The 14,047-nt window shown below is 41.6% G+C and overlaps 1 long non-coding RNA gene across 1 annotated transcript; it reads right to left on the bottom strand.

Moving 5' to 3' along the window:
- Positions 1-6,002: 6,002 nt before the first annotated feature.
- LOC307013735 lies at positions 6,003-7,036 on the bottom strand. The gene is made up of 2 exons (XR_013801041.1): positions 6,922-7,036; positions 6,003-6,851 (listed from the first exon to the last, which is right to left on the bottom strand). It is a non-coding gene; the product is annotated as an uncharacterized lncRNA (long non-coding RNA).
- Positions 7,037-14,047: the final 7,011 nt, after the last annotated feature.

Below are 14,047 nucleotides of genomic sequence, written 5' to 3'. Positions count from 1 at the left end.
CACAGTAAATATTCTCTTCCCAGCGTATATGATGGGACCAAGGTGATGATGTAGTAGGCTACATGGTTTTAATAATACTTTTGCCTTTCAATGTTTGCCATTTCAAACCATGAGCATGGTTTAAATAATATTTGCCTTGATTTACAATATGTTAACCTTCATTATAGTCCTTGACAGCGGTCTGTACTGCTGTATTAACAACATGTCACATGTTAAGAATTTACAATCAGAATCGAGTATTCAACGAAGCCCTGTAATACAATTTGTTAGTAGCCTTAAGGGCCTACACAGTTGTTATGCTATATCACATTGCCCTTCACTGGATGCATAATGAGCTGCACTAAACTACATTTTAGCATTTAAAATACCTAGCTATTCTTTTGCGGTTATTTTGGTGAAAGTAACTAAAAAGTAACTAAAGTAGTGTAACTCATTACATTTCAGAGACAGTAATATTGTAATGTAACTTATTACTTTCAAAAGAAAGTAATGAGTAATATGTAATATATTACATTTTGGAAGTAACTTGCCCAACACTGTTTATATATCTTAGCATATTCATACACACTGTTCATACTGCTCACAGGCTGCTGTGTGTATTCATACCCCTCACTGTTTATTCATCATTCAATTCATTCTATATTTTATTCTGTAGATTGTGAACATTACTTTTCACTTTACTGCTTGTTGCACTAGAAGCTAAACTGCATTTCGTTGTCTCAGTACCTGTAATCTGTGCAATAACAATAAGGTTGAATCTAATCTTGAGCAGGAACAAATGTATTTACTTAGTACATATCTAACATTAACGATTAAACACATGTGTGCATTCTTTATAAATGCAAACCGAGTCAAGCCGACTCCGGAGGTGGCGGTATGCACCTTAAAGTTCTTTGCAATCCGCCAAAAAACGAGAGAAGAAGAAGAATAAGCCGACTCCGAGCTGTCCGACTTCAGGCGAGCTTTTTGAGACCTCCCCCGGCTGCGATCGGCTATTCTCGTCTACTTTCGAGGAGAGCCGCAGCTCGTCTGAAACAAGCCTAGTATCTCTCATGGTAATCAGCAGGAACATAGACGTTGGTTGGAAGTGATGTTCCAGGTGCACAGAGCTGTAAATGAACCGTGTTGAGGAGGTTTTTGTACAGGAGGAGCAGAGACATGCAGCACTGTGTTGACTGGCAGCACAGAAATAAAGTGCACTGCTGTTCTCACTCAGCCCTTCAACTGTCAGTGTGCAGTTCTTATTTATATTTGCATCTCCGTCCATCTTCACCCCCAGGCCAGGCTCTGGGTTTTTCTGAGTTGTCAAGATGTACCCGAGGAACTGCAGTTGTCCGTCCTTCATTTGTTTGTACCAGAGAATCCGGTTGTAGTCTTTAATACTGTGAGAACAGCTGATGACGGCTTCTTCTCCGAGGTTTTTGTACATATAAGCTGGAGTCTGTGAGACGAGGTCACTCAGAGAGGAACCTGTGGAAAAACAATATGCTATCATGAGGTTTTACATCAAAAACTGTGATTATTGATCATAAATCTTTAGTTCTATTACCTGAAACCAGTATGACATGAAGGGCTGTGCAGAAGAGGAGGATCATCTTGTGTGTTTTATGACTGACTCTAAGAACACGTTACTCTGTGTGTTCATCACTGTGTGCTGTTCTACTGAAGAGCCTCCCATCAGGAAACCTTTCTTCCTGGGGTCATACTCTCACTGCACACCACAGAGATGCTGTACTGCCCCCTGTTGGCAGGAGACCAGACAACACCGACCTGAAATGAACCCTGGAACTCAGTTTTACCAAACAGTGATATTATACAGAGAACATGTTTCGGTTTGACTTCATCAAGATTTTAGACTTATATTTTATTGAAAATATTTATTTCAAATGATGAACTCCTGTCAATAATTAAAGAAATAACTAAATATATGTAACGTAAGCCTACGCAGTTACTCCTACAAAGACTTTCCCTCAGATTTCGGCCCACATGTTCCCATATGAAATGCAACAGAATAAAAACTATTTGTAAACAAACGAAAATATACGAACAAGACTGAAAACATCATTTCCTGGCATTTTTGCACAAACACAATATGATAGAATTGAATAGCTTATCAAAATAGACGGCTTTTTTTTTCTGTCGATCTACTCATCGATTAACCACAAATCGTTGCAGCTCTAAAACTGTGAAATATATTCAATTATACTCGACTTCATGTAGGACAACTAAAGTAATATAATTGTATTTAGTCTCGATGGTGATCCTGTTAATCCTGAGTCTCTAATGCCGCTTGTTATAACAGGACGTTACATTTCTCTGCAGGAAGGACGACCTCCTGTTATTATAATGCTTGTTTGAGACAAGCGAGACCTGCGCAGACCTGCGCAATTGCGATCAACGTCTTGCTAGTGCGTTGCATGATGGTTAGTCATTTTGTCCGACTTGCTCTGGAGGCTAGCCTACATGAGACGTTGAAATCTCGCGGGACAAAGACGCCCGCAGACTTGAGAGCGAGGCGTGGCGAGGTGGCGCAGTTCCTCTCCACGGGCTGCGGAAGCGAAATGCTTGATGGGAAACGACTCGCTGGTATCTCGAGCTGAGCGCTCATTGGTGGGTTTTACCACGTGCTGCTGATGAAACTCTCCAATTGGCTCGGCAAAAGTTTGTTATTGTTTTGTGTCAGTTTTACGTCGCCACTTCCATTCACATTTTTGATCATTGTTCCACAATGTTTATCATCATGAAATTAATATCTATATATTTTATACTATACTTGGACTGCTTACCTTTTTCATACTTTATATATCTTGGCATATTCATACACACTGTTCATACATTGCTCACAGGCTGCTGTGTATATTCATACCCCTCACTGTTTATTCATCATTCAATATTTTATTCTGTAGATTGTGTTCATTACTTTTCACTTTACTGCTTGTTGCACTAGAAGCTAAACTGCATTTCGTTGTCTCAGTACCTGTAATATGTGCAATAACAATAAAGTTGAATCTAATCTTGAGCAGGAACAAATGTATTTACTTAGTACATATCTGACATTAACGATTAAACACATGTGTGCATTCTTTATAAATGCAAACCGTGTCAAGCCGACTCCGAAGGTGGCGGTATGCACCTTAAAGTTCTTTGCAATCCGCCAAAAAAAACAGAGAAGAAGAAGAACAAGCCGACTCCGAGCTGTCCGACTTCAGGCGAGCTTTTTGAGACCTCCCCCGGCTGCGATCGGCTATTCTCGTCTACTTTCGAGGCGAGCCGCAGCTCGTCTCAAACTAGCCTAGTATCTCTCATGGTAATCAGCAGGAACATAGACGTTGGTTGGAAGTGATGTTCCAGGTGCACAGAGCTGTAAATGAACCGTGTTGAGGAGGTTTTTGTACAAGAGGAGCAGAGACATGCAGCACTGTGTTGACTGGCAGCACAGAAATAAAGTGCACTGCTGTTCTCACTCAGCCCTTCAACGGTCAGTGTGCAGTTCCTATTTATATTTGCATCTCCGTCCATCTTCACCCCCAGGCCAGGCTCTGGGTTTTTCTGAGTTATAAAGATGTACCCGAGGAACTGCAGTTGTCCGTCCTTCATTTGTTTGTACCAGAGAATCCGGTTGTAGCTTTCAATACTGTGAGAACAGCTGATGACGGCTTCTTCTCCGAGGTTTTTGTACATATAAGCTGGAGTCTGTGAGACGAGGTCACTCAGAGAGGAACCTGTGGAAAAACAATATGCTATCATGGGGTTTTACATCAAAAACTGTGATTATTGATCATACATCTTTAGTTCTATTACCTGAAACCAGTATGACATGAAGGGCTGTGCAGAAGAGGAGGATCATCTTGTGTGTTTTATGACTGACTCTAAGAACACGTTACTCTGTGTTCATCACTGTGTGCTGTTCTACTGAAGAGCCTCCCATCAGGAAACCTTTCTTCCTGGGGTCATACTCTCACTGCACACCACAGAGATGCTGTACTGCCCCCTGTTGGCAGGAGACCAGACAACACAGACCTGAAATGAACCCTGGAACTCAGTTTTACCAAACAGTGATATTATACAGAGAACATTTTTCGGTTTGACTTCATCAAGATTTTTAGATTTACATACGCTTTTAATGGTTTTTCACATTAAATAATCCACAAACATAACAGATAAAAAATCATACACAGTGTATACAAAACACAAGATCTATACCAAGATCTATATACCAACAATTGCTTAAATTCAATAAAAAAGGCAAACTTTAAGAACAAAATGTACGATACTTATTAAAATGTTAACAAAATAACCCCATGGAAACCAGGCCGTCAAATTATGTTTTAGGTTTTTTTTTTTTTACAGCAATGCAGCGATATTACGCCAGGCTTCACAGTTACGAAGAACTTCCCTCAGCTTTAGGCCTACATACTCTCATATAAAATCAACCAGAATAAAAACCATCAAAGTCAAACTACATAAAGACGAGTTCTAGAACATAAAAAAAAAAAAAAGTAATGCCATTGAAAGTCAAACACAGTATAGAAACAGATACGGAGTTGCAGGTGGCAGTGACGTAGATGACGTGCAATGAGAGTGGAACAGAGGGGTTTTTGTTCTGCCTCCTCCTGTGTGTGTCACTGTGTTCACTCTCAGCACAGAAGTACAAGCCTTTGTCTCCTGGCTGCAGGTCCTTCACTGTGAACGTCCCGTTTCCAAAGTAAACCTTGGTGGCTGAGAACTTGTTGCTGCTGAATTCTCCAAAATCATGATCTTTGCGTGATATCTTTGTGTACACGATTTGTTCCATCGTTTCTCCGGGCGGCTGTCTGTACCAGTACATCTGGTAGTAGCTAGCATCCTTTGTGTGTCTGCAGCAGGCCCAGACTGGCCATCGGGAGGACCGGGAGGTTTCCCGATGGCCTGGCCTGTTAAGTGGCCTGCTGGCCTGAGGATTTATTTTTTGTATATAGACTTATGTATTGTGAACGCAACGCTGCGCTAATGTGGGTCTGACTCTGCCTCACAGAGGGTGACTGGCTGTCTACATGATGTGGCCTGCCGACATGGCCACTTTCACACAGATCATACACTAATACCCTCGATTGGTCTCTGTGTGTCATTCAAGCTCGGGAGGGTGTGTATGTGTGGCGCGAGCGAGCGAGAGTGAAAGCGCGCGCACCGGTTACGTGTATTGTTGTTGTTAGCATCTGGTGCTAGCTAGCGGTGCTAACGGATATAATGAGCTGTATTATAACAAGATCGCAAGGACACTGGTAGAGATCGGAAAATTGAGTGTTGTTCAGTTTGTGTGTTGTGGAACATGCGTGTCCGTGCATGAAAATATACCACACACCCAATTACAATTGCATATTCAATTCACTACCCTGGAAGTTCATACAGTTGTTAAAGTTGGAACAGCCTGTGGACAGCCGTTCTTCTTTGCATGTCAGTCGCCGACACCTTCTTACAGAGGACAGGCACATCTAGCTGCAGCACGACCCGTATATTTCCGCACGCCGTGTTATCAAGACATATTTTTTTTTAACATTTTCAACATGGTGGATAAATCCTTATATGCTCCCGGTAACACACTGAACCTCCTTATTACACTCACCCCTACTTTAGTGGGAACAATGAGTCTGCGTCTTTGATGCACACAGGAATAAACGCAGATCATCCTCTGGCTGCAGCGTTTACCGGTACTTGCTTTTGATCAAAGTCAATGCGGAAAACCTGCACTCACACAGGTAGGTGGAGGTGAAGGGAATGAGCACTTTTACAGCCTTTTTGGCGAGGTGGGGGAACTCGGTCTCCACAGACAGCCACAAGTGGGCAAGTGTCACTTTACTCGTCTTTTTCTCGTTCTTTTGTGTCTCAGGCTGCGACTCCCCTGAAGCTCTCTGGCGCCCCCCAGGGGAGGCGCGCCTCACACTTTGAAAACCGCTGATCTAACATATATCATTACGATTATATCATATTCATATTATTAGGAATGTATATAGGAAGAGCCATCGTGAAAATACAACCACATTTTAATTTAGATAACATTTTGATTTGATACTCTTGATGTTATCGTGAATGTCGATAACTGTGGTAACTGGGACATGACATTTCATGCTGTTTCACAACACTTTTATACATCAAATAACTACATAACAAACCAGGAAGAGAGAGATGAAAACAAATACACAAATTGATAATAACCTTTAGGGTGTAGCTCACACACAATGGATACTATATTAATACGTACATTGATTGTCACATCTTACCACCTGGTTATTATACATGTTTTCTGTTCTATTCTTTCCCCCTCTTCCCCCCATCTTCATCATGGATATTTGTTCCGTTCCCTAAATTCCTGTGGTTTCATACCCAGACTAATTATTAAACTGTGGCACTACAGCGTGACCACAAAAGAGGTGAAAGCAGGCGATAAGATCTTTGGCAGTGGGGTTGATGCAGCCGGTGTGCAGGAGCTGAGCCTCAGCTTGTTGTCTCTGACAGACGGAGGAGAGTTCTTGTATTGAGCTGAGGGGAATCTGCAGCACTGTGCTGACTGGCTGCACAGAAATACACCCCGCTGTCCTCTGATGACAGATTAGAGACACTGAGGCCAGACTGAGAGTGTATACTGGCATCTCCATCAAAGCTGACCTTTCCTTTCACGTCGTCCTCTGGATACGGGTACTTCACATTCAGATATCCCAGAAACGTCATATTTTGATGTTGGTCTTGTTTGTACCAGAGAATGACATCATAGTTTGTTATGCTGTGTGAACAGTTGATCTCCCGGTCCACAGACTCTCCACTTCTCTTCATGATGAACGGAGGCGTTTGGAAGACGCTGTCGCTGTAAGAGGCACCTGTGGAAGAAGCAGGAAACATTTTAAATGATGAGCCGTTCAGCTTTTTGAATATTCTTGTGTTTCTCACCATTATTTCCCTGCAGTTGAAGGAATATACAAACGATAAATATCATGATAAGTTTGTTTGTATTGGACACCATAGTACTTTGTCAGCTCGGCTCCTGTGGACGAGAGCTGTGACTCTAGAGTCTAATAAAGAAGGGGGGGGGGGGGGGCGCACAGAAGAGTCTACATCGTCAGCAGGGAGGGGTCTTAAAAAAGTCATCTCAGAACTTGCAAAATCCTTTAGCTCTAACCCGAATGCATTTATTCTAAGCCCCACCAAAACCATATTTGTTTTCCATTCAGTTGAGTTTTGGACTGAACATAAAAGAAAACCTCAGAATTTGCAATGTTTTTAATCTTGTAAAGAGCTATTTTCTTTGTTGAATTCTTGTAGATACAGTTTGTATTAATTGATATTCACCACACGAGCCGTATAACATCAAGCCAGACACACAAACATCCCAGGTCATCGCAAACAAGAGTGGAAACTAATAACTTGAAAGATAACGCGTTCAAAATGTCTGTTTTTAAAAGGCGTCTAAAGTCTAAAGAGCGAGACCTCGTTCAGAAAGTCAGAAGACACCACTGATAGTGTACAAACAGAGAGAGTTACAGGCGACATAAAATATGTGGGGGGTAATCGGAGCGTTTGCTGTCCTCCAGCCCCCCCTACAGTCTGAGCTGCAGGATGGAGAGGTGTAGCAGCAGTGAGGGTTTTTGTTCAGCCTCCTCCTGTGTGTGTCACTGTGTTGACTCTCAGCACAGAAGTACAAGCCTTCGTCTCCTGGCTGCAGATCCTTCACTGTGAACGTCCCGTTTCCAAAGTAAACCTTGGTGGCTGAGAACTTGTTGCTGCTGAATTCTCCAAAATCATGATCTTTGCGTGATATCTTTGTGAACACGATTTGTACAGAAACAGAGACATGAAGAGCTGCAGGGGAGGGCCTCTGCTTTAAAGTGATCAGTATAAATAATAGTGAAGGTCCCCCTGCTGTTCATCATGAACGTAGTCTCAGACAGATTTTGTGATGATCTTCAAAGGAACTATGGAAGACGGTTCTTTACCATGGCGTCGCAGTTTGATTAAAATTAAGTTCAAATCTGTTAAAATAACCCTTGATGGAGAAGTTTTTGTGTTTTCTAACAAAAATTAGAAATCTAAAAACAGACTGTAGGAAACAGAGTGGTTTGGGTGTCCGGCTTTTTGCCTGTTACTCTTTTCAGACACCATTAGTCCTATTATAATTATGATGACCCACACATGTTCTGCAACAAGATGCATAAGTCATACTCACAATATTTGGAGTAACGAAGTAGAAAGGAGAGCCTGATTTTAATGTTTTTTAAATACAGGAATTATCATGAACATTTTCACACGAATACTGTATCTGTGCGGCTGGCCTAAATGTTATGTTTGTGGATTAAAAAAGGCATGTGACCTGTGTGGGATCCAATGAGAATATTTTGATATTAACATAAAGCAATTTCAATATGTTTAAGCGGAACTATGACATATTTTTTGTGATAATTACCATAGAAAAACAGTCATACAAAAGCCAACATTCTAATGATCTAAAATCACATGAAACGATTATATACTATATCATATTCATAATATTAGGAACGTATATAGGAAGAGCCATCGTGAAAATACAACCATATTTTAATTTAGATAACATTTTGATTTGATACTCTTGATGTTATCGTGAATGTCGATAACTGTGGTAACTGTGACTTGACATTTCATGCTGTTTCACAACACTTTTATACATCAAATAACTACATAACAAACCAGGAAAAGAGAGAGGAGAACAAATACACAAATTGATAATAACCTTTAGGGTGTATCTCACACACAATGGATACTATAATAATACGTACATTGATTGTCACATCTTACCACCTGGTTATTATACATGTTGTCTGTTCTATTCTTTCCCCCTTTTCCCCCCCATCTTCATCATGGATATTTGTTCCGTTCCCTAAAGTCCCTGTTGTTTCATACCCAGACTAATTATTAAACTGTGGCACTACAGCGTGAACACAAAAGAGGTGAAAGCAGGCGATAAGATCTTTGGCAGTGGGGTTGATGCAGCCGGTGTGCAGGAGCTGAGCCTCAGCTTGTTGTCTCTGACAGACGGAGGAGAGTTCTTGTATTGAGCTGAGGGGAATCTGCAGCACTGTGCTGACTGGCTGCACAGAAATACACCCCGCTGTCCTCTGATGACAGATTAGAGACACTGAGGCGAGACTGAGAGTGTATACTGGCATCTCCATCAAAGCTGATCTTTCCTTTCACGTCGTCCTCTGGATACGGGAACTTCATATTCAGATATCCCAGAAACGTCATATTTTGATGTTGGTCTTGTTTGTACCAGAGAATGACATCATAGTTTGGTATGCTGTGTGAACAGTTGATCTCCCGGTCCACAGACTCTCCACTTCTCTTCATGATGAACGGAGGCGTTTGGAAGACGCTGTCGCTGTAAGAGGCACCTGTGGAACAAGCAGGAAACATTTTAAATGATGAGCCGTTCAGCTTTTTGAATATTCTTGTGTTTCTCACCATTATTTCCCTGCAGTTGAAGGAATATACAAACGATAAATATCATGATAAGTTTGTTTGTATTGGACACCATAGTACTTTGTCAGCTCGGCTCCTGTGGACGAGAGCTGTGACTCTAGAGTCTAATAAAGAAGGGGGGGGGGGGGTCACAGAAGAGTCTACATCGTCAGCGGGGAGGGGTTTTAAAAAAGTCATCTCAGAACTTGCAAAACCTTTTAGCTCCAACCCGAATGCATTTATTCTAAGCCCCACCAAAACCACATTTGTATTCCATTCAGTTGAGTTTTGTACTGACCATAAAAGAAAACCTCAGAATTTGCAATGTTTTTAATCTTGTAAAGAGCTATTTTCTTTGTTGAATTCTTGTAGATACAGTTTGTATTAATTGATATTCACCACACGAGCCGTATAACATCAAGCCAGCCACACAAACATCCCAGGTCATCGCAAACAAGAGTGGAAACTAATAACTTGAAAGATAACATGTTCAAAATGTCTGTTTTTAAAAGGCGTCTAAAGTGGCCTGATGAGGAAGGAAGCCGTGACACTGGGTTCAAATGAGTTTAGTACTTTGAGCAGAGCGAGACCTTGTTCAGAAAGTCAGGAGACACCACTGATAGTGTACAAACAGAGAGTTACAGGCGACATAAAAGATTGGGGGGGTAATCGGAGCGTTTGCTGTCCTCCAGCCCCCCCTACAGTCTGAGCTGCAGGATGGAGAGGTGTAGCAGCAGTGAGGGTTTTTGTTCAGCCTCCTCCTGTGTGTGTCACTGTGTTCACTCACAGCACAGAAGTACAAGCCTTTGTCTCCTGGCTGCAGATCCTTCACTGTGAACGTCCCGTTTCCAAAGTAAACCTTGGTGGCTGAGAACTTGTTGCTGCTGAATTCTCCAAAATCATGATCTTTGCGTGATATCTTTGTGTACACGATTTGTTCCATCGTTTCTCCTGGAAGCTGTCTGTACTAGTACATCTGGTAGTAGCTAGCATCCTTTGTGTGTCTGCAGCTCATGGTTGCATCTTCACCTTTGTTCCTCCATAGTTTCTCAGTCTGGTAGACATCATTCCCATCAACAAGACCTGTGTGTTTAATAATAACAAACCTTCACTCATTGCTCTGCTACCTGATACCCAATAGAACAATGTGTTATAGTGAAATCATGTAATGTACACATTCTTTAATATTAACAGTTGATGTTATTGTGATTTTTGTGTGTGTGTGTGTGTGTGTGTGTGTGTGTGTGTGTGTGTGTGTGTGTGTGTGTGTGTGTGTGTGTGTGTGTGTGTGTGTGTGTGTGTGTGTGTGTGTGTGTGTGTGTGTGTGTGTGTGTGTGTGTGTGTGTGTGTGTGTGTGTGTGTGTGTGTGTGTGTGTGTGTGTGTGTGTGTGTGTGTGTGTGTGTGTGTGTGTGTGTGTGTGTGTGTGTGTGTGTGTGTGTGTGTGTGTGTGTGTGTGTGTGTGTGTGTGTGTGTGAGCGTGAGTATATTGGTAAAATTTCACATTTGAAATAAATAAACGAATTTAAGTTTTCCGCACTCTCGCGGGAATATCTCCGCAATGGAGCGAGCTTAAGTTTACTTTCCAATTGCATGATATAGCCCAGCGCAACACCTTCATCACACATGTTGCCACTTGTTTGTATCATTTTCAGGCGATTTGTAATTTGTTCTAGAAAAACGATGTGATTTTTGGATATTTGTGGAGTTAGGTGGTCCGTGAGTGTTTTTTTATTGGTAAAGTGGTCCTTGGTATGAAAAAGTTTGAGAAACACTGGTATAAATAATAGTGAAGGTCCCCCTGCTGTTCATCATGAACGTAGTCTCAGACAGATTTTGTGATCTTCAAAGGGAATATGGAAGACGGTTCTTTACCATGGCGTCGCAGTGTGATTAAACTTAAGTTCAAATCTGTTAAAATAACCCTTGATGGAGAAGTTTGTGTGTTTTCTAACAAAAATTAGAAATAAAAAAAAAAACTGTAGGAAACAGAGTGGTTTGGGTGTCCGGCTTTTTGCCTGTTACTCTTTTCAGACACCATTAGTCCTATTATAATTATGATAACCCACACATGTTCTGCAACAAGATGCATAAGTCATACTCACAATATTTGGAGTAACGAAGTAGAAAGGAGAGCCTGATTTTAATGTTTTTTAAATACAGGAATTATCATGAACATTTTCACACGTATACTGTATCTGTGCGGCTGGCCTAAATGTTATGTTTGTGGATTAAAAAAGGCATGTGACCTGTGTGGGATCCAATGAGAATATTTTGATATTAACATAAAGCAATTTCAATATGTTTAAGCGGAACTATGAAGTCTTTTTTGTGATAATTACCATAGAAAAACAGTAATACAAAAGCCAACATTCTAATGATCAAACATCACATGAAACGATTATATACTATATCATATTCATATTATTAGGAACGTATATAGGAAGAGCCATCGTGAAAATACAACCATATTTTAATTTAGATAACATTTTGATTTGATACTCTTGATGTTATCGTGAATGTCGATAACTGTGGTAACTGTGACTTGACATTTCATGCTGTTTCACAACACTTTTATACATCAAATAACTACATAACAAACCAGGAAAAGAGAGAGGAGAACAAATACACAAATTGATAATAACCTTTAGGGTGTAGCTCACACACAATGGATACTATATTAATACCTACATTGATTGTCACATCTTACCACCTGGTTATTATACATGTTTTCTGTTCTATACTTTCCCCCTTTTCCCCCCATCTTCATCATGGATATTTGTTCCGTTCCCTAAATTCCTGTTGTTTCATACCCAGACTAATTATTAAACTGTGGCACTACAGCGTGACCACAAAAGAGGTGAAAGCAGGCGATAAGATCTTTGGCAGTGGGGTTGATGCAGCCGGTGTGCAGGAGCTGAGCCTCAGCTTGTTGTCTCTGACAGACGGAGGAGAGTTCTTGTATTGAGCTGAGGGGAATCTGCAGCACTGTGCTGACTGGCTGCACAGAAATACACCCCGCTGTCCTCTGATGACAGATTAGAGACACTGAGGCCAGACTGAGAGTGTATACTGGCATCTCCATCAAAGCTGATTTTTCCTTTCACGTCCTCCTCTGGATACGGGAACTTCACATTCAGATATCCCAGAAACGTCATATTTTGATGTTGGTCTTGTTTGTACCAGAGAATGACATCATAGTTTGGTATGCTGTGTGAACAGTTGATCTCCCGGTCCACAGACTCTCCACTTCTCTTCATGATGAACGGAGGCGTTTGGAAGACGCTGTCGCTGTAAGAGGCACCTGTGGAAGAAGCAGGAAACATTTTAAATGATGAGCCGTTCAGCTTTTTGAATATTCTTGTGTTTCTCACCATTATTTCCCTGCAGTTGAAGAAATATACAAACGATAAATATCATGATAAGTTTGTTTGTATCGGACACCATAGTACTTTATCAGCTCGGCTCCTGTGGACGAGAGCTGTGACTCTAGAGTCTAATAAAGAAGGGGGGGGGGGGGGGGGGGTCACAGAAGAGTCTACATCGTCAGCAGGGAGGGGTTTTAAAAAAGTCATCTCAGAACTTGCAAAATCCTTTAGCTCCAACCCGAATGCATTTATTCTAAGCCCCACCAAAACCACATTTGTATTGCATTCAGTTGAGTTTTGAACTGAACATAAAAGAAAACCTCAGAATTTGCAATGTTTTTAATCTTGTAAAGAGCTATTTTCTTTGTTGAATTCTTGTAGATACAGTTTGTATTAATTGATATTCACCACACGAGCCGTATAACATCAAGCCAGCCACACAAACATCCCAGGTCATCACAAACAAGAATGGAAACTAATTACTTGAAAGATAACGCGTTCAAAATGTCTGTTTTTAAAAGGCGTCTAAAGTGGCCTATAGAGGAAGGAAGCCGTGACACTGGGTTCAAATGAGTTTAGTACTTTGAGCAGAGCGAGACCTTGTTCAGAAAGTCAGAAGACACCACTGATAGTGTACAAACAGAGACAGTTACAGGCGACATAAAATATGTGGGGGGTAATCGGAGCGTTTGCTGTCCTCCAGCCCCCCCTACAGTCTGAGCTGCAGGATGGAGAGGTGTAGCAGCAGTGAGGTTTTTTGTTCTGCCTCCTCCTGTGTGTGTCACTGTGTTCACTCACAGCACAGAAGTACAAGCCTTTGTCTCCTGGCTGCAGATCCTTCACTGTGAACGTCCCGTTTCCAAAGTAAACCTTGGTGGCTGAGAACTTGTTGCTGCTGAATTCTCCAAAATCAGGATCTTTGCGTGATATCTTTGTGTACACGATTTGTTCCATCGTTTCTCCTGGAAGCTGTCTGTACCAGTACATCTGGTAGTAGCTAGCATCCTTTGTGTGTCTGCAGCAGGCCCGGACTGGCTATCGGGAGGACCGGGAGGTTTCCTGATGGCCTGGCCTGTTAAGTGGCCTGCTGGCCGGAGGAGTTATTTTTTGTATATAGGCCTATGTATTGTGAACGCAACGCTGCGCTAATGTGGGTCTGACTCTGCCTCACAGAGGGTGACTGGCTGTCTACATGATGTGGCCTGCCGACATGGCCACT

This window comes from Notothenia rossii (assembly GCF_949606895.1).
Source record: "Notothenia rossii genome assembly, chromosome: 7".
In the NCBI taxonomy this organism is placed as follows: domain Eukaryota; kingdom Metazoa; phylum Chordata; class Actinopteri; order Perciformes; family Nototheniidae; genus Notothenia; species Notothenia rossii.
This window is presented reverse-complemented; position numbering and strand designations above follow the sequence as displayed.